General features: G+C 30.0%; 1 protein-coding gene across 1 annotated transcript in view; it reads left to right on the forward strand.

The window, feature by feature from the left end:
- Nucleotides 1-22,954, forward strand: part of LOC148299572 (opioid-binding protein/cell adhesion molecule-like) — a gene marked incomplete at both ends in the record, with an annotated part of 164,507 nt that overhangs the window by 5,824 nt on the left and 135,729 nt on the right. The window lies entirely within an intron of this gene.

The raw sequence follows: 22,954 nt of genomic DNA on the forward strand, positions 1-22,954 counted from the left end.
CTTAAAACGATTAAAAGGAGAAATGAACGAAAGAATGATATTTTAATATTTTTTTAAATACAAACACATATAACAAGGTATAAATTTGTCCCAATAAACAACATTTAAAGCGGGTTGTCATTGGTTCATACAATGTGATTCATATAATACCTTAAACAACGAGAGAGACGAAAAAAACGTAAAAGTAAAAACAGTACGAAATAATTATATATTCTTTTTTTTACTATGTTTTTAAAGTAAGTATTAACTTTGAGTGGGAAAAATGTTTGAAATAATAAATTAAAATTTAAATAATAAAAAATTAAATTAAAATTAATTAATGCCTGAATGATGCGAACTTTTTACCATGTTTCAGATCTATCGACCTCCATTATCCTCTTATAATTAGATATTTTATGATTAGTTTAAATTTTGAATGACTTTATAGATGAAGGATGCAAGTCGTACCACTTAATTGCATAATAATCTAGGTTCTTTTGACCAAAAGACGTATGTGATAGATTTTGTTTGATGTGTTTCTGTATTATGGATCTTATAGTTCTATGTATGTACGTTAACATGGAGTAAGTGAATTGTGATTAGTGGGTTTTGCTGTGAGGTGCTTTCTTGTGTTATTTTAGAATTATAATGAATTGCATATATAAGGATAGTTTTATCATAGTAAAGTTTTTTTTTAATTACATAACCTCCAAGTGACCCTGAAATCCAGCTACGACTTACGCAACACCGCTTATCATGGCCTTACTTAGGCTTCGACTTTATTAGTTTTATGGTATTTTCCTATTTGTAAGTGGATTAACTCTTCATGTTCACCCACCTATCCACTCTTCTCTTTGATATTTCTTAATAAACAACAGTATTCAGAACATTTATGTGGAATTATTTAATTGGCTTTAATCATTGTCAATCTAACTTTGTAAAATATATTTTTATGCATGAGCTGTATTATTTCCAAACAGATAAAATAATTTAACCTTTCCGGGAGTATGGACGTAAATGAACGTCGTTGCGAATTTTCCTCAAAGGAGTATCGACGTCAAGGAACGTCGAAGTCTATATCTGTCGGTTAGTATGATGTAATTTGTATAGTAATGACATCTGCGGATATTTGTATGTAACTTTGTCATAAAATAAAACCTAGAAATATTGAGCTTTACTTATTTTTTAAATTATTTTTACATAATTTCTATCTTCATAATACAAAGATTTTATTTAAAAAAATATTTAATGTAAAAAGCCCACTCCACAGAGAAAGTCGGACATCAATTTTTGTACTCCTGGAAAGGTTAAATATATAAAGATCCAAAGTAACTGTCATTTTGTGTAATTTATTAGTAAAAATTCTAGTCAAAAAACACTCGCTTCGATTATCATAAGGTTTAATTTGTAAAATATTTCATATGTGTCATCAACAGGTTAATATTCTAGATTCTAGATCATCACGTCACTAGTGATATTGAATGCAAGTGACTTGTCTATTAACTTGTCCCCTTATGTCATCCTGTCGCCCTGGTATTAGCATGCAAATTTAATGACGTAATACCAGCTTGATATGTTTTCAAACACTTCCTCCCTCGATTCTGTTGAGAAATTCATTTTCTTCCTGACGTTTAAAAATAACTACCTTTTAGATTAAATATGCCCGTGTAAGAGAAAAATTTACATAAAACTGAAATTGTTTAGCAATTCCACAACAGACTGTTCTCTTTCGAATAAGTTGAAAATAATTAAACAACTACTTTTGCTATTTTCTTTTGCAGTTTTCATGATATCATATCATTTTTCTCGGGTTTTAAAAATGGTTTTCACCTCTTTCATTTTATGTTCTCCTGGCGCTTAATTTAGTTACTTTATGAATTTATTAAAGCTACGTTTCAAATTGTACACATGAGTTAACGCTTCTATCTACAAATATACCAGTTTCAAATATAAACTACTAAAATGAATTTCAAAAAAATAAAAATAATATTTAAAAAATAAATGAAATGAAAAAATAAATCATTATTTATACAGTATCACAAAACAGTATTTTTATATTTTTTTTTGTATACCGCAAACTCATTACTCACGATTTGGAATATTTCATAAATTACATAAACAAATACTTTGAATATAAATTACCGTATAATCAGTTTCTATGTTCATATAGTTATCAATGTATGAATTATTATTTTCACAGTTCTCGAATTTTTACACATGAATAAATTTTAAAATTAAATCAAATTTTCATATAGTGTACGGAGTGCGTGGAAGTTTTTGGTAAGGGAAGGGTAATTAACTATAAGTATTTCAATGTTTTAGAATTAAGTACATATTCTGATGATGACAAGGTTCTTGTCGAAACCGTTTGGATAAAGTGTACCAATAAAAAGTACTTAAAACAAAGTTGTTTAATTTTATAAAGTTTATAAAATGTGCCACAAAGTCTCAGCGAAAAACATTCAAGAAATAAGGCATGTTAATTTACTGTAATATTTGTTATTAAATAATAATTACGCTTGATAAAACTGATAGACATACAAATACTCGAACGTTTTATTATAACAGGAAAATTTCCACCAAACGGGCTTTGAGCTTGAACGCTTTCAACGCGCAATTTATCAAAAGGAACTTTAAGAAATAGTCTGAATTAGTTAACATAAAACGAAACATTTCCTTCACTCTTCAAAAGCTTCAAGTTTATCATTTTGGTACATTTTCATCGTTCCTTTGGAGTTTCTATTAAAAAGAAATCTATTTCCTAAATGTGTATAACTTGACTCGAGTATACGACTGCTAGTGACAGGTCAACTAGGAGTATGTATACTGAAATTGAGAAAATAAAATTTATTAAATACGCTTTTTTATTGATTAAATATTTAATTTATTATTAGATTAAAACCAATATTTTTAGCTTTTCCACTTTTTTATTTGACCAGCGACCGGGTTTCGTCGTTACCGACATCATCAGACTGGTGAGAGGCTATACAAATTGTTATGTTATATATAAAAGAAGGCAGGAGTTGATAACCATGATTTGATATAATTTTATGAGAAATTAATTTAATTTGAGTGAATTTAAGTATTGTATGATATTAAAAATATTTTTTATAAAGGTTTTTTTGTATTAAAAGCACGATTTTATATAAAGTTATAATAGATTAAATATTTGTTTGAAAGACGAATTTTCAAGCAACTTGTAATTAAAAACGTTTTTTGTTGATGGTGACATTAATGTTGTTTATAATGTTCGATACTTTCATTTTAATTAAAATTTTATTTGGTAAATAATGAATCTATTTCTTTAAATCTAGTATGACACGCGTTTTAACACATTAAGTATTATTTAAAATATAGATAATAATAAACCCTCTTAATAGAGTCGATTACTGTAATGGTATATACACGGGTCTACCAAACAGTAAAATGACTCGACTGCAATCAGTGTTAAACGCAGCAGCGAGACTGATTTTTGGAATTTCTAAATTCAGCCACATCACCCCACTACTTCACAAACTGCACTGGTTACGCTTTCCCGAAAGGGTTGAGTATAAACTTTGCCTACTTATGTATAAATCAATACATAATGTGGCTCCAGAGTATCTAAAAGAGCTGTGTATTCCAGATTAATTGGTTGATAGACATCTCACGCTTCGATCGGCTACAACAACTGCAATGGGCAAACCGATCTTACCAGCTCGCAACCAGCGCACTAAATTTGGCGAGCGTGCCTTTGCTGTTGTGGGACGATGGCGTGGAATGCTCTTCCACTAATGGTTAGAAATAGTGAGAGTGAGATGATCTTTAGAAAAAACTAAAAACACATTTGTTTGCTAAATCCTTTCCACCATAATATTTTCCCCAATTCATTCACAGTGAAGCGCCCTTGAGGTAGTATTTTACAAAAAAGGCGCTATATTTAAGTTTTTTGACATCTCAACATAGATGAAGAAGTAGTCTGGGTATTTACAGGGCTTACAACTGATCCTTAAATAATAATTCAAATTCGATTTAAAAACATCCATTTTGATTTTTCTATTTTAAATTATTTTTTACGTGGTTCTACATATTTTACGAAATCTTTTTCTTACAAAATCTACTGATTCAATAAAATAGAAAATGTTTTATAAGCTCTTATCCACTTTGTCAAAAGTTCTGATTATCTTTAACGTGACACAGGTTGATACAATTATAGCAGAAAGACCTGTCAAGTCTCATTACTATCGAAGTAAAAAGAACTGTTTATTAACTTACACCTTGGATTGTCCCAAAGGAAAGGGTAATAACGTTTTTCTTGCTTATACGTGACAGGAAAAAGTATTTTTATTACTTGAGTACTGTATATTAATGCCGGAAGGATTCAATCGAACCGCGTAGAGTTTCGACATTTCAAATGGCCCTAATAGACAGATTTTTTTAAAAAAAAAAATTTCGCAGTTTTTGTGGCACATTCTATAAAACTTAATAACTAAACTAGAACTTTTTTACCACATATTTTATCGGTTCTTTTCTCCAACCAGTTTCGAAAAGAACCTTGTCATTTTCAAAGACCAACTTGTTTATGTTTATCCCTGAAGATGACAAAGATATTGTCGAAACCGGTTGGAGAAAAGTAGCAATTAAAATAGTGGTTAAAAACAAAGTGCTACTTTTATTTTATTAAGTTTTAAATAAAATATTGTCTCTTATAGAGGATTATTCACCAAATTACAACTTATGACAGTCAAGTTACTTTAACCCTTTCCACTCTGACCATTTTTTCTCATAACTGATCGGCTACTTTGATAAAAAAAAATGCGACGTTTTTCTACCATCAAAATAAATATTTTGGTTTCCTAATTTTAGGACACTCTGTCTGGCAATTCGTATGACCATGTTAAATAAATTAATTGTGTTTATCTTTAATATTTTTTGGTAGAAAATACTTGGGTTATAGAGAAATCAGTTATTAAACTTACACCTGCGCCGGGACATTGTGGCCCACGAAGCTTCTTACTAGAATCATACGGGCCAGAATGTCTGGCCTACAGAGTGGTAAGAGTTAAGCTAAAACAATCCTTTCATAAACATATAAGAATCACTCTAAAATTACTCAAGAAAGCACCTCCCAGCAAATCCCATAATTAACGCAGTATACGGTAAATTGCACATCAAATAAAACCTATAAATTATATATTGCAAGGAATAATGATCAAAAAGACTGTAAAGACATTTTCTCCACTCGTATTCCGCATCCCTGATCTCTACATAACAATAATTTTGACGATTTAAAAAAATACACTGTGTTTAGATCTAACAGTGGTCGAAATAAATCTAAGACGCTTAGGACATTGAATTTGGAAGAAAAAAAGGCTGACGAAGAATTCTACTAAGAAAAAAATACTTATTACATGTCACTTTAATTAATTTTCAGGGTCCCCTACGTTTTAAGGAGACACTTTGTGCTTTTAAGCATGTTTTTTTTAACTGCCTTAGACAACAGCCACGTAGGCTTTTCTAGCATTCCACTAGAAGACCAACTGGAAATGTTGAAGCTTTGGGAATAGCGGTTTTTTGCCTAACCGCCCTTTTTCCAGTTATCGAAACTTTATTGATAAGAAGTTCTTTTACTGAAATTCTCAGAGTGAAATACAATTTCATTCAATTTATCTTTTGCTATCCTGAGAAGGGGAAATGTTTGCGATCATTTGTCTTTTTAAATTCTCTCTATTATCATCTCATTCTATCATTTATATTTATATAAAGGGAAACACTAAAAAAGGTTTCAAGGTATAAAATATATTTAAAAAATGACACAGGAATAACAGAATTTATTATGAATTTCCTTCGTTTCTGATATTTAAAAATTTAATGAAACTTTTATAAATTTATCATTTTAATATTTTAATGTTTGTACATTAAAATATGAATTTTTATTTTATACTTTCTTAGCTTTAGCTTTATTCAACATTTTTTCAATATTTCCTGATGATAAATTGGTTATTAAATTCTATTTTTTCGCAATCAATTAATCTTTTAGTTTTAAATAAGGTACATTTTTCTTCATCTTGATAATACACATTTTCAAAATTTACAATTATTTGCCGAGGTGTTTCTTGTGCCATGGGCACATCTTAAAATGCCTCTTTAAAAAAATAATATAATAAAACAAGAACTACATAGTTTTTTAAAGTCTTTATTTAATTGGGTCACGTCTCAGATTTGACGTAAAAATAAATATCGGTGTATGTGGATATCCAATTTTTTCGATATTACTTTGACTGCATTGGGAATCAAACCCAGAATCTTCAGCATGATAACCACTTCCCTATGAAGGCGGACAGATAATAGTCCAGGATAATTTTAAATAAATATAAGAAAAAAAAAAATCATTATTTTTTTGACCTCCTGGAAAATGAACCCTGAATCTCCAGCACGGTAGCCAAATGCTTCAACCACTACACAAATAAAAATCCACTAATAAAAACTTTTTGCCCGCCACTGGTTTTATTTACCACACGCAAAAACAATAACCACATCCTGAAAACAAATTAGATTTTATCCGACGCCATTTTTTTTTTATATGAATACGACAAAGTGTTGCCCTTGAATAATGTTTCACGTATTTTATTGACAATATTGCCACTTGGCACCTACGCAGTCACGCACTTACGGGCATTAATATTATTTTATGGCGAAAAATGACAACCGCCGCGGATATCGTTTTCCGCGCGTTTTTGTCCATACAATCTTGGCATAAAGAAAAATAGTGAGTTTGAATAAATTTAATATTTGAAATTTCATTGTTCGGGCAGTATAGAATTTTATTTTTGTTGATATAGCACAACTTTGTGAAATAACATGAAAGTTTAGAAATAAAAATAAAACATGACATAATATCACATTTCAACTGAGAAAATATTCATGTCAGGCAGTTGACTTTCTCAAACTAGTCTTTAATTTCATTGATTTATTTGAATTTATCACTTTGTAGATTACCAAAATCAACTTTATTCAATAAATTGATATTAATCAACCTTATTTTCAATAAAAAAATTACTTGGTAAATGCCACTATTCTTTCAAAAAAAAACGGTGTTTAAAAATGAAGCGGAATGCATCTAAGCGTGTGTCACGATAGATTTAAAGAAATATTAGTTTTTACCAAGTGAAACATAAATAAAAAAAATGTAATTTTGTTGTAAATAAATTATCTGGTCAAATTATAAGCTTAATAATAAAAATGAAAATGGTATTATCTGGCGTTTCTCATGTGTGTGATTATAATCCAGGATTCGGATCTCACATACTAATATAAGAGTTTCTGCTTAATAAAAAGCTTCTTTACATCTCACCAATAGATGTCTCTAGTGAAGTTCTAGTGATTCATGAACAAGGTTTCTAAATTGGTTCATATATATAGAACTTCCAAGAATTTGAGTGGTTTGGTTGTCAATAATGGGTAGAATTGGTGAATGTTACACGTGTGTAAAGTGATCACTTAAACCAGCCTATGACGGTCGTAAGCCCCGTAAATGCCCAGACTTCCATATTCTTCTTCATCTTTGATGAGATGTCAAAAAATAATATGAAAATAACTCCTGTAATTGGAGATAATCCAGATTTTGTGAACAAGTATTTGGACACACTCAAAATGTTGAGAAAATATTCATGTCAGGCAGTTGACTTTCTCAACCTAGTCTTTAATTTCATTGATTTATTTGAATTTATCACTTTGTAGATTACCACAATCAACTTTATTCAATAAATTGATATTAATCAACCTTATTTTCAATAAAATTTTTACTCGGTAAATGCCACTATTCTTTAAAAAATAACGGTGTTTAAAAATGAAGCGGAATGCATCTAAACGTGTGTCACGATAGATTTTAAGAAATATTAGTTTTTACCATGTGAAACATAAATAAAAATAAACGTTTAATTTATATTTGAAGCACTTTGTGATTTTTCGTATTATAATTAGCATGTAACTTTGCTTTAAAATCACTATAAATATTTTTTTATTACTTGATTATAATGTCTACCGGTTTTGAAGCTAGCCGCTTCTTTATCAAGTATTAATCAGTCTTGATAAAAAAACATTTAGCTTCGAAACCGGTAGACATTATAATTAAGTTATAATAACATATTCATAGTGATTTTAAAACAAAATTGTATTTGAATTATAACAAAATACGTGTTTACTTTAATAAACTCAAAATTATTCTATACAAGCATTTCATTTTTAATGCATATATTTTGAAATTGTATTTTTTATTGATTAGTGAAATTACTTATAATATAAAATAATCTTCGTCTCATCCACATTCATGTACCTCCCCAAACATACCCGTCGATTATTACTGCTCCTGACCTTACCACTTTCAGGAATTTTAAATACTTGATCATGCCTAGTTTTCCTCAGTCTTCCTCTGCTTCTATTTCCAAATACGTTCGCCTCATTAATTAACATAAAAACACTCATTCATTCGACATCTCCGAACCATCTCAACACAATTTTCTTAATTTTATTGATAATGCTTATCTCAGCCTTGCTTTATTTATTTCACCATTTGAAATAAACCTTGCACCTTTATTATACGCATGCGTCTGACAGATCGTGATTTGGCTCCGTCCAGTATTCAATATTTCCAGCATAATGCTTCTCTTCTACATTTTAGGGTTGTTACCAGTACTCCGTTGTGTACTGCCTTTTAGGATATTATTTACTAAAACCGACTTCAATGCACCAATCACTCTGTCCCGAGCATCTATATCACCTTTATATATCTTTATCAATCTTTCCATGCCTAGTTAACTTACATTACAAATATAGTATATGAATAAAGTACCTTTTAAAATAATACTTGCGGTTTAAATTTGTACATATCGCTCACTCCTTTCAACAACACCATAAATCCAAAATCGTCAATATTCAGTTGAGCATGTTTTTGAAATGCCCATAAAATGTTCTAAATATCCCAGCAAAAGCGGCATATTTTGAATTTAATATTTACCCGCTACAGAGCAGAAAGTGTTGTTTTTGCATTTTGAATAAAAGGTATTCTTTAATTATTTTTTAAACATACTAAATATTTTTCAAATGGAGAAAAAACCTTCAGGTTTTAACTTAAAAGATCTGTTGCACAGTAAAATGTTCAATAAGTGGCTTGATATTTATTTTTAATACATTTTATTATATTCTTAAGCTTTAAAAACGATCTCCTTAAAAATCAAGGTTTTTAAATGGAAAGTAGTGAGCGATGGGTAAATAACTCGTTGAAATTTCGAAAAGATTCAAATAACTTTTTCGTGTAAAATTTCAGTTACTCCTTAGCAAAATTATTATATTTTATTTAAAACCTAATATTATTTATTTAATCCGCCTCCATACTATTATGCCTTACTCAGTTTTCCCTAGGAAAATATTGAAATATATGTTCTTTCAGCATAGGGTAAAGTGCGTAAGTAACCAGTTATTATTTAATATGTGTAATGTGTGTACAGTAAATCCTCAATATAACGGACCTATCTTTAATGTCCGCCTCCATAGTGTAATGGTCGGCACGCTCGACTATCATTCTGGAGGTCCTGGGTTCGATTTCCAAGGGGGGGTCAAATAAATATAAGTTATTTTTTCACTCTAATATTTATCAATATCACCCTGGACTGGTATCTGAAGCGGAGGGCTGATTACCTTTCCTTCATGTGTTAACGATCAAGATAACACTGCGTTTATATGCAGTGCCCCATGCACCATTGTGGTGCGGATAAGGGTTTGAAGATGAAGAATTTTTTATTTACTTTGGATAAAACGGTCAAAATTGATCATTTGTCAAATAACAAAGTTTAACTATACTATACGCATTTTTGTAATTTAAGAGATTTTATTATTTTATTTTATTTTTTCGGAAATTAAACAGCTTGTACTCGTACATAATTTTTTTTTTAAGTTTAGAATATTGAAAGCATTAACTTTGTGGATCATATTGATATATTATTTCGAAAAATAAAAATACTTTGTGTACTAATAAATCCACTCACATTTTTATTAACCAACTAGTTTCGGACACAACCTGTTGCCCTTTTCAGGGTTTAATTTATGACTACCATTTATGTTTACCATAAATTTAATTTTTGTTTACCATAGTCATAAATTAAACCCTGAAGAGGGCAACAGGTTGTTGCCGAAACTAGTTGGTTAATAAAAATGTGAGTGGATCAAAACACAAAGTATTTTTATTTCTCGAAATAATATATAAATATTTTTAATAAATTAGACAGACAATGATAAAAGCCAATTTAATAATTCCACATATGTATATGTTATAAATACACTCGTATATTAATTAGTCCGTTATATCGAGGATTCACTGTAATAGTCTAAATGAAAAATGAGAGATAAAAAAACGAAGCTACGAATTTTTTCTATGGGAGGAGGGATGAGAAAATTTGCCTCAGGCCTCAAACCTGACGGACAGACTGCCTACTATGAAAAGAAAAAAAATTAAACTGAAATATAAATGTAAAATATAAATTTAAAATATACCCCACAAACAATTTAAGTCTAGTTAAAACGCCCTTTAGTGGTGAACGGGTTAAGCTAAGGAGCAAATCTGGTAAAAGTCTACGAGATAGAATAAGGAACACCAGGATAAGAGATGTCTTGACATCTGGGAATCGATATCGCAGAAGAATAATTACCTTCAAAAATTACCTTCTTGGTGTAGGCCACAAGACCTACTCCAAGAAGAAGAAGAAGAAGAAGAAGAAGAAGAAGAAGAATATTTACACAGTTATTTTACAGTTGGTGTATGATTTTACATTGTTATTTGAATTCAAAGGACTCTACCTGACTAAACAAACATATTATACCCGACCTGGTATAGGGAAATGGCGGAAACAACAATAATGTAATCAAATTTTGTTGGTTATCGTTGCTGATTTTCATTATTAACGAATAATATGTTTTCAACTGTGTCTAAAATTCAATTAGACAAAGTATAGAAGACCTTTTGACCGTAACTGATTCAATTGACTCGTCCTGTTAATCGCCCGGAGCCAAAGAGTCAAATCAACAGGAATACTACAAAATACCTTACTTCTGCGTTTACGCGAGACCCTTACCAAAAAAAAATATCTATTTTCTTCCATATAAACTGGCAGTGCACAATGGAGTCCTGGTAATAACCATTTTTTAATAATATTAATAAGTTACCTAAGGAAATTCTCCTTGCCTATTATATAACTTTTAAAAAATGACAGTGGATGTGTATAGTACATAACAAATGAAAAAGGTTGATCCGTAGAAACAAAACCATAGAAACAATGAAATTTAATTCAAAAAATTTAAAGTATCCAAATTCATTATGCATTATAGAGGAGATGTATAAATATGGAAGAGGCGAAGGATGTTTGCAAAGAAAGAGGGCTTATTCTTTCTGCCTACCTAACGGAAAAGCAGCGCCATGGTTAGTTTGTTAGCTAGTCAGTTTATTAGAGCTGAATAGAACTCCCCAAGATAAAGGCAATTCCTCTTAAGTGAAGTTAATAGACAAGGGGGGACCTTGGCACAATATGAAGTTCATTCCCAATTTTAATGTTAAAAAATGCATTCTTTATTTATTTTTCTTCTCTGCCTGCGCCGGCGGAGAAGCGCATTATGTTTAGTTGGTAACAATATGTTTGGGTAAACTTCATCACGAACACCCTGTATTTCGCCACTTTCGGAGGTCTAGTGTAAAATCGTATTTGCTATAATTGAATTCGGAATTGTAAAGGTTGGGTAGAGCTATCTGATGAAAGTACCAATTTAAGTTTTCTATGAGAATTTATATCCATAGTTCGGCTGCTCTCTTCCCGCACAATCGGAACCTGATTTATGCCCAATTCCTTAATCTATTATCTCCTCAAGCCAAACCTCCTCCGAATCTCTTAAACAAACTTACTTTGTGATTTTCATTGATTAAAAAATAACCGTTTAAATAACTGATTAAATAACTGTTAAAAATAACTGTTTACAAAACTTTTCTCAATGCAAAATACATCTTCTGCTTTCTACATCCCAACTAATCGTCTTTGTAGACTGCTGGGGTCAGCTCTCCTCGTCCTCAGGTTTTAGGTCCTTCTGTTATGGACAACGTCACCTAGGCCTTTGGTTAAAAAATAACTGTTTAAATAACTGTTTAAATAACTGTTTATGTAACTGTTACAAATAACTGTTTAAATAACTATTAAAAATAACTGATTACAATAACTGTTCTTAATTCACAATACATCTTTTACTTCTTCCTGGCTAAATCCCAACTTATTGTCTTTGTAGACTGCTGGGGTCAGCTCTCCTCGTCCTCAGGTTGTAGGTCATTCTGTTATAGACAACGTCACCTAGGCGATGTCTTTGAATCTTGTTCTCTGTTTGCAGCATCTATGAATTTTTGGTCTTCTTCTAGATATCTTTCAAGGAAGATCTATTTCTATTGCCTGGTTTGCGATATGCTTGGGTTCTCTGCGTCTTATATACCCATACCATATCAATGGTGTTTCCTCTACCTTCCTATTAATGTCTGTTACGCCCATTTGCATTAAGTCATTTGAATAGTGTGTGTGTTGTTTTTTTGGTGGGAATCGCATTTAGTATTTATCTTGCTTATTATGTACAAGGTTTATAGATCATTTAGTGGATTTTTGTTTCTTCTAGCTAATTAAACGTGTTTTAATTTGAATTTGTGTTGGGAAAAGGAAGAATAATCTAGTGTGGGCCAAATATGAACTTCTCAGCATTTGCTCATTGCTGGGAAGAAATCACGTTGCACTCCTTAGAAGGCGGACTGTTGACTGTCATCAGCAGACCTTCCGTTCCACTAGAAAAGGTTCGGCATTTTGTGTCCTACTTTGGTTTATATTACCAATGTCCTTCACTATTTTTATCATGTATGATCTCTCGTGACAGTTCCTTATGAACTATCACGAATCCGATGTCGGATAGGTCCTCACCCAGGCTTCTGCAAAGCGCCTGCAGCTGTTGTCTTTGAAAGCTGAAAAGGGTGAATAGTGTGGTTGTCAATCATAGTTAGAATGGTGAATATTACACGTTTGTCAAGTGATCATTTAAACCAGCCTATGCCACGTCATAAGTCCTGTAAATACTCAGACTGTCATATCCCTCTTCATCTATTTTAAGATGTCAATAAAAATAATTCAAAACAAACCCAGGGTTGTGAACAAAAATTTGGATGCTCTCAAAATATTGTAATACATACATAACAAATTTTAAAAGTTGTTATGACCTTTAGAAACAACCGGCGAGTATGTGTGAGATTTTTTTTCGAGATCAAGGGATCTTGCATCCCTTATGTCACTGCGACCATATTAGGTCTATAGAGACCATTCATTCATTCAGTCATTCTTCGCCTCTCCACTTTCATGCATCTGTATGAGAAGATGTATGAACGTGGAAGAGGCGAAGAATGCTTGCAAAGACAGAGTGGTGTGGCGTTCTCTTCTCTCTGCCTACCCCTTCGGGGAAGCGGCGTAATGGTTAGTTATTTTTAGTTAGTTATGACCTTTTAATAAAAAAGAATTGTGTTTTTACCATAACGTTCGTTTCTTGATAATATTTTCTCTTAGCTATGCAAAATAATATTGTTGGCGATATGAGAGAATAGATTATTGTGAGCGGGGCTTGTTGTGAAGGATTTCAATAAAAATCTTAGTGCCTAAATCTTATGAAATAGGACGACAAGGATAAAAAATATGCTCGGATGAACACAGGGCTACGGCTAGAAAATAAATCCACCTAAAAAGATTGGGTCATGTATGAGAATATGCCAGGAGAAACGATTGCCAAACAAATAATACTGAATAATAATAAAGAATGGGAATGAATTGAAGAAAAAGTAGAGTTCTCGAGTTCTAAGTGGATGATGGAACGATGCGAATATATTATAGTAGGTATCTACGTATGTTGAATGTGTAACTCAGAGGTATACTACAATATGTCGAAAATTATCAGATTATTACTTTTTTTTACGTTTTATTTTGAACGTATTTCAATATCAATATCAATATTTTTTCTTGAATGTTTTTCGCAGATACTTTGTAACACATTTTATAAACTTTACAAAATGAAACTAGAACTTTGTTTTTAACCGTTTTTTCTTTGGTACCTACTTTTATTATTAGGACTTTAGCTCATGTTTGTCCCTGAAGACGTTGGAAAAAATGACTTATAAAAAAAGTGTTTAAAAAATTATAATAAATCCCTTACCGCACCCCAATGGTGCATAGCGCACTGTTTCAAATAAACGCAGTGTTATCTCGATCGTTTACACATGAAGGAAATGTGATCAGCCCTCCACTTCAGGTACCAGTCCAGTGTAATATTGAATAAATATTAGAGTGAAAAAATCACTTATATTTATTAAACCTCCCTGGGAATCGAACCCGGGACCTCCAGAACGGTAGCCGAGCATGCTGACCATTACACTACGGAGGCGGACTAAAAACTAAGGTGTAGTTTTATTTAGTAAATATTTGTATTATTTATTATATCGGACAGTGGATTATTCACCCTACGGATGAGCGTATACAGTGATAGAAAGAATGTTAGTGCATAAAGTGATCACTTAAACCAGCCAAATGCCAGGTCGTAAGCTTTGGGATGCTAAGACTTCCATCATCTTTCATAAAAAGGGAATAATGTTTTATATCAAGTTGAGACACCTTTAAAACATTTTATAAAAATAATGTAACACAAAATATGTTTTTAACAATTTATAATTTGTAATCAAAATATGAGTAATCAAATCAAAATATTATTAGTATTAATCAGTCTTGATAAAGAAGCGGTTAGCTTCGATAGACATTATAATTATGTTATAGTAAAATATTTATATTGATCTTAAACAATGTTAAATTTTAATTAAAAAATGGAAAATCACAAAGTTAGCGCTTCAATTATAAATTATAATTTATTATTTCTTAAAATTTAGATTAAACTTAATCTAAATTTTAAGAAATAATAAATTATAATTTATAATTAAGGAGCTAATTTTGTGATTTTCCATTTTTTAATTAAAATTTAACATTATTTAAGATACGGTGTTTAAAAATGATGCAAAATGCATCAAAATACGGTTTACAATAGATTTACGTTTTACATGTAATATATACTTAGTAAATACGTTGTACATAAATACGTTTCATATATTTACCAAGTAAAACTTCAATTAAAAGTAGATAGGAATTAATAGAAAATAATTGCCGAACCAACGTATGAAATTTTATGTAAATTATTGTATATTAGATTGTAAATCGTATTTCAATAAATATTATTTTCACTGAAAAAGTGACTTATCAACAGCAAACTTTTTATGGAAATTTAAGTAAAAACAAATTTCATTTAATTTTGACAGCTGTTCAGCAACATAATTTTTATTTGACTAAAAATATCGGAAAAGAGAATTTTATGTTACAAAAATGTTTTTTTTACGTAGTACGTCGAGTTGACGCTAAGTACTTGATATAATTTTGTGGGATGGGTTGGCTGAAAATTATTTTAGCCATTAGAAAAATAATTTCCTTTTTCCGAATTTATTTTGAAATTTAAGCTGTAGAAATTTAAAATGAAAAATCCGAAGATAAAAAATAATATTTTTTACCATTTCATGTCTTATATATGTTAACATTTTGCATCTCATATAAAATATTTTATAATCAATTCAAAACCAAGATCAAAATAACACTGCTCTATACGGTGTAGTGCCCTATGCACCATTGGGTGTAGATAATGGTCAGAATATTTAATTAAAATATTTATAAATTATATTAATAAATTTAGATATTAGAAAGGACAATGAAAAAGATTTAGAAAAGTTTTTAAAGGCGGTATGGAAAATAACGATCAAGATATCACTGCTGCTCTACGACGTAGTGCTTTATGCACCATAGGTTGTGAATAAGGTTTTTTTTTATATGAACATTTCAAAAGTGTATTAATTTATTCCCCTATCAACGTGTCAGACACTCTTACGGTGGCGTTCAAAAGGTCGCATGTTGTAATATTAGAATATCAGTTATAACAACGTTTTCCTACGTAAATTACATGATAATCTGATAGTTTGTGACACATGTCACAATATGAACGCTTTGTTTTGTTTTGCCTTTACCTACGTATGTTTACATCAAGAAATAGTTGGTTCATTTTCCAACTTTAGTTAATTTTGATATCTGTCTCCCTAAGTATTTGGTTATGAAAATTTGTACGAATATATGAAACATATGTTAACATCATATAAGTACTTTGTTGTGACATGCATAGTACGGAAATATCTCGTATAATGAAAAGGGTGAATTGGTGAAGAGTTTATTTGATAAACAAACTGCATGCATTATACTGTGGTCAAAACGTAAAATTTCACTTTAATCTTCATTTGACCCGATGATGGAATGATTATTCCAAATTCACAAACAAATAGAGATATATACATATGTATACATATATATATATATATATATATATATATATATATATATATATATATATATATATATATATATATAAATATATATATATATATATATATATATATATATATATATATATATATATATATATATATATATATATATATATATATATATATATATATATATATATATATATATATATATATATATATATATATATATATATATATATATATATATATATATATATATATATATATATATATATATATATATATTTCGATAGCGGTAGTTTTTCTAACGAAACGTAATTCCTGTCATCTAACAAAACCCATTCATTCAATTAGGAGGGCATCACCCAACCCTACCAGAAGCTCTCGAATTACGAATACATAATACATATTATCCGTTAAATAGTAATATATTCCGAGGCTTAATATATTCATCCCCTTCAGTTATATGATATTACGACAAATTCCACATATTACTCACTTAGGAATTTAAATTCGGCTGAGGCATGGATTAAAATGGGCCAGCGTAGTATTGCGAAAGTTTCGGAATGGAATAATCCTAATGGCAGTACTCCGTCATGATAACTCGTTTAATCACGAATTCGGTACTAATATCTCAGATAAAGGGACATTCTTGGTTTTAAACTTCGGACACGCTTCTGAATATATATCTGAAATTTCCAAACACCGTTTGCGACTCTTTTACGAATGATAACGATTTTGCTCTGAACGCGGATTTCGCGAGGTTTGAAAACATCAAATATTCATGCCTAAAAATTTGTTTTCTTTTTTTTTTAATGGGAGTTGCATTTTTTCCATGCTTATTATACTTGTATAAGGTTTATATATCAATTAGGCGATTTTTGTTTCTTCTAGTCTAAAATCATGTTTTTTTAAATCTCAAAATAGATTTTCAAAAAAGAAAAGTCTGGATATTTATGGGGCTTACGACCCCATCATCACAGGCTGGTGATCACTTTCCGAACGGATAACATTCACAAATTCTACCTATAATTGACAACCAGACTACTCAATTTTTTGGAACTTCTATGTATGTATATATTCACGTGTGTAAAGTGATTAATTTAACCAGCCTACGACGTTCTAAAGGCCCGCAAATGCCCAGATATTAACATTTTTCTTCATCTTTGCTGAGAAGTCAAATAAATATATAAAAAATAACTCCCAAATGCAGACAATGCAGATTTGTGAACAAGTATTTGGACACACTCAAAATATTGTATATAAATGTTTTATTTTAATCTGTGTTGGGAACCGGAAGAGTAAACCAGTGTGGGCTAGTCAGGATTTTTTCTGTTTATTTCTTCAAACAGCCAATTTCCTCTTTTATCAATTACCCAAGAAAAATTGAACTTTCTGAAGTATTTGTAGCTTCTAAAACTTGTAATAATATAATACTAAAGTAGTTAAAAAACGTGTTTTATTTATAATTTTAAAAGACTTAAACTAAAGAGGGGTATTCAAAAGTTGTGGTTATTCAAATATTTTAATTACTTGATTCAAACATTTCAATTATTTTTATTATTATTTTTTGTTTGAAATATAACATTAATCCGAGATGCGTAGACGTTTCAGGACCCATTGTTACGTTAGCTTAAAATATATATTTTTCCCTACATGAATAGCAAAATAGCAATACATATTACTGTTACGAATTGAAGGAGCTTTATAGAGAGGCTTAAACCCGAGCTTACAAAGCGAAAAGGATCATTTCCCAAATATAATACACTTCTCATATACAATTGCCCTGGGTATGTAACATAATAGATCAGGCCTTTCCAATACAGGCAGCATGGGGCCTTCCACATTCAATATCCTCGACGAATTTCCAACCCCCTGGTTTTTCAACCTGTTCCAAGTATTTTACCAATTGATTTATTTATTTATATAGTCTCTTTTGTAAGATGGTTCATAAACTGTAATGCTGCCCCTAGCCGAAAAAATGGGCAACCCTGATAAAGATTGATCGTGACGTATTGAGACAGAAGGGTATACCGACTGAAGAGGCAACCCTTCAACTACAAGTCACATAAAATACATTTGTCCTATAATTTAGAATATATTTCATGGTTGAAAAAAAAATGGACGATCAACATATTTGTGCTATAATTTTGTCCTGACGAAGAGGCAAATACTATAATTACTAAGATTTTGTTTTTTTTTTCATTTACTCGTAAATTCCTGAGCAAGAATATTACTTATTTATTATATCTGCAGCCAGTTGGTAGAATTCCATATTGAATTGTTTGGTAATATATCCAAAATTAAACAAGATTTGTTGGATTGAATTTTACATTTATTTATGTATATGTTAATACGTGACGCGTTTCGTCTTATTAAGACATTTTTAAACACCTTAGATAAGATAGAGTGTGTGATAATGTCTTAATGAGACGAAACGCGTCACGTATTAACATATCGCTCACTCCTTTCAAGAACGTCATAAATCAAAAAACTCGATTTTTCAGGAGAACGTTTTTAAAGTTTAAAAATATAATACAATGTATTAAAAATACATATCAAGCCACTTACTGATCTTTTTACTGTGCAACAGATCTTTTAAGGTTAAACCTGAAGATTTTTCCACTATTTGAAAAATGTTAAGTATATTTAAAAAGATAATTAAACAATACCTTTTATTCAAAATGCAAAAACAACACTTTCTGCCCTATAGCGGGTAAATATTAAGTTAAAAAATTGCCTCTTTTTCTGGGATATAGTACATTTTCTGGGCATACCGAAAACACACACAACTGAAAATTGACGATTTTTGATTTATGACGTTCTTGAAAGGAGTGAGCGATATACATAAATAAATGTAGAATTCAATCCAACAAACCTTGTTTAATTTTGGATATATTACTCAACAAGAATATTTCTAGCAAAAGTGTTAAATGTTTTCCTATATACTTATTTTGAATATTACTCCCAGCGTTCTCATTGAATTGAAAAATTATTTTTTTTCTCGGGAAAATCTCCAACAGAGAACTTGGATACAATATTTTATAAATTTTGACCTCCGAATTTATCGTTACAATATAATATGTTTTCCCAACAAGAAACGCTTTTTCAAAAAGTTTATTTATATGGATAAATCTTCACATCAAATGGGTTCTATTCAAGCTTAAATAAAGTTTCACACAAATATAAGAAATCACTTTATCTGAAGCCCAAAGAAGAGCCAAAACTCAATGAGTATTTCAAATTTTATTATTGACTTGAAATAACATATATTTTTTTGGGTGACGTAAAATATTTTTTACATGAAAACCGCTGAAGAAAAATATGTAATTTTGGATATTAAAAGCATAACCAACTTTGTGGTATGGTAATTTAACACTCTTCCTTTTATTTTTCATTGTTCGCTTTTTGTAATATATATATATATATATATATATATATATATATATATATATATATATATATATATATATATATATATATATATATATATATATATATATATATATATATATATATATATATATACATATATATATAATATATATATATATATATATATATATATATATATATATATATATATATATATATATATATATATATATATATATATATATATATATATATATATATATATATATATATATACATAAATATAAATATACACATATATTTATATTTATGTATATATATTATATATATATATATACATGTGAAAATTAAAACTAACGATAAAAAAATATTTAGAGGTATATAAATACACCTATATAGGTTGATAGGGTTATAAATATAGGGGAGGGGGGTTTAAGGACCGGGATTTTTTTGTAAAAGAAAACACGATAATAACGGTGACGTATTTTGAAAATATGTATTATTAATTAAATCAAGTTTTATCTGAATTTAAATTTTTAAGTACTTACAATTACTTTATTTTATTATTATTTTTTTTTTATTTATTTCATAGCTACATCCATTTTCTTTTAAATATGTTTAACGGCTCTTTAGGCATGGTCTGTGTTGAGCCTTCTTTTATCCTTCTTATACCAACTCCATGATTCACTACCACACATAAGGGTTGGTTTGTACTGCCAGGACTCCATCATGTACTGCCAGTATAATATCATAACTTTTTTTCCTTCAAACTAGATTCAATATCTTCATTATTTTTTATTTATTTATTTATTTAATAGATACATACATTTTTTCCATATATATTACGGCTCTTTAGGCATAGCCTGTGTCGAGCCGAAATACTTAAATGTTGATATTTTTTTTATTATTTGTTTTTTTTATTTATTATTATATGGTTTCGTCATATATTCGTCTGAGTTTGAATTTCCTTTTGAACATCCTTCTTTTGCTAATTCTATGCTTCACAACCATACATTAGGGTTAGTTTGTACTGCCAGAATAATTATCAAACTTTTTGTTTAGTACTAGACTCATTACCTTCTCAAAGGTATGGTTTTTTTCACGTAATATGCTTGAAAATAGTGTTTCATTGTAATTTAGGTTTATTTTTGCTTTTGCAGGAACTCATCAAAGCCGTTAGAAAATTTGTTCTATGCAAAGTTCACATAATAAATTAGTTTACAGCTCTTATTTATGGTCGAAACTTTTACAATAAGTTAAGAAACATGGGATGTTATATTTCCCCTCTAAGGCTATGAAATTTTTAACTCTGGCTTTTTCAAAGCAAGAGTACAAATATTAACATAAAGAATAATTTAGCTTAACTTTCATTTAGCAAAGACTCCTTTATTTAGAAGTATGGAAGATAGAATATGTATATGTACATCCTATGATTGATACGTTTTTTATACATGTGAGGTCTCGGCACAACGTTTGCACAACGGGTCCTGGTTCCAACTCTAATGTATGGAAGTGAAACATGGAGTTGGCAAAAGAAGGATGAAAGTAGACTGAATGCAGTCGAAATGCGATCTCTCAGAATAATGTGCGACAAAGCGATGTATGATAGATGTGCGAATAGTGAAATAAGGAAGGAATGCAAAGCTGAGATAAGCATTATGGATAAAATTAAGAAAGGTGTGTTGAGATGGTTTGGACATGTAGAACGAATGAGTGAGGAAAGAATGGTAAAACAAAATTATGAAGCGAATGTTAGTGGGAAAAGAAGCAGAGGAAGATCGAGAAAAACATGGCACGATCAGGTATGCCAAATACTTGAAAGTGGTCAGGTTAGGAGTTGTAACAATCGGCGGGTATGTATGAGGAGATGCATGAACGTGGAAGAGGCGAAGAATGTTTGCAAGGACAGAGTGGTGTGGCGCTCTATTCTCTCTGCCTACCCCTGAGGATAAGCGGCGTGATGGTTAGTTAGTTTTTTAGTTTAGGTCTCGGCAGCATACATGGTTGAGTTGAGTAAACTTTTTATTTAGCAGAAACCTTCATAATATGCAAGTAAGGTTCATTCCGAATTATAATATTTTACATCCTTAACGACGCCTGATGATTTTCAATTTTTATTAAGCTCATATTTTATACTATCATTTATTGTGTTTTATTTATACTATTTTTTGCGTGTATAATACAAATCCTTGTTCATTAACCTGGGTTTCTCCATTTAGGGTTTATTTATATTGACATCTCAACATAGATGAAGAAGGATACAGAAGTCGGAGCATATACAGGGTAATTACAGGGTAGATCGTAAGCCCTATTAATATCCAGACTTCCATTTTCTTCTTCATCTATTTTGAGATGTTAATATGAACAAAAAAACCGGTGAAAGCTCTGTTTACTATTATTGCTATTGGAAGCGTGATTTTGAACGACAGTTGAAAATTGCTTTTTTAGAAAATGTCAAACGTTTTAGAAATATAAGAATTTATTTACAACTCATTTAAATTTTTAAGTGAGACGGGTCCCATTTAGTATACAAGTATTTAAATAGTCTCTAAGGAAAAATTACGAAAAACTCCTCTAAAAAATGGTTGAAGTTAGTTGCCTAGGGAGCTTTTAAATAGCGAAAAAAATTACGATAATGTGTTCATTACACTTCAAGCTTTATATGTTTGTTTTAAAGGTCATTTTTTGCGTTGATATCATTTACATAAAAAATGGGTGGATTTGACGAATGTGAAAAACGATATGTGATAGATCTTCGGATGGTGATATAAGGAAAAAATGCAAGGCTGAGATAAGCATTATCCATAAAATTAAGTAAGATGTGTTGAGATGGTTTGGGGGTGCAGAAAGAAAAGTTAAATAAAGTTTTGAAGCGAATGTGAAAGAGTAAAAAGAAGAAAAAAAAGTTTTTCTTATAATGAGGAATACAAACGTATTTTTTAAGAAAAAAAGTTCTCTTATGAGATTTATGTTACGAAATGATATTTCTTTATGGAATTGCATTTTATAAAATAAAATTAGACTAAATTGATGTTGTCCACGTTAAAAGTTGGTACAACTTTATCTTCTTCTTCTTCCTACCCTTATCCGCACTCAATTATGCATAGGGCAAAAACAGTTTTATGTTGTTCGTTAAATAAACGAAGGACAAGTTATCAGCCC

The sequence above is a fragment of the Brachycentrus maculatus genome, unplaced genomic scaffold (genome assembly GCF_059751285.1).
Source record: "Brachycentrus maculatus isolate JH-2025_06_01 unplaced genomic scaffold, ASM5975128v1 h1tg001071l, whole genome shotgun sequence".
Taxonomy (NCBI): Eukaryota; Metazoa; Arthropoda; class Insecta; order Trichoptera; family Brachycentridae; genus Brachycentrus; species Brachycentrus maculatus.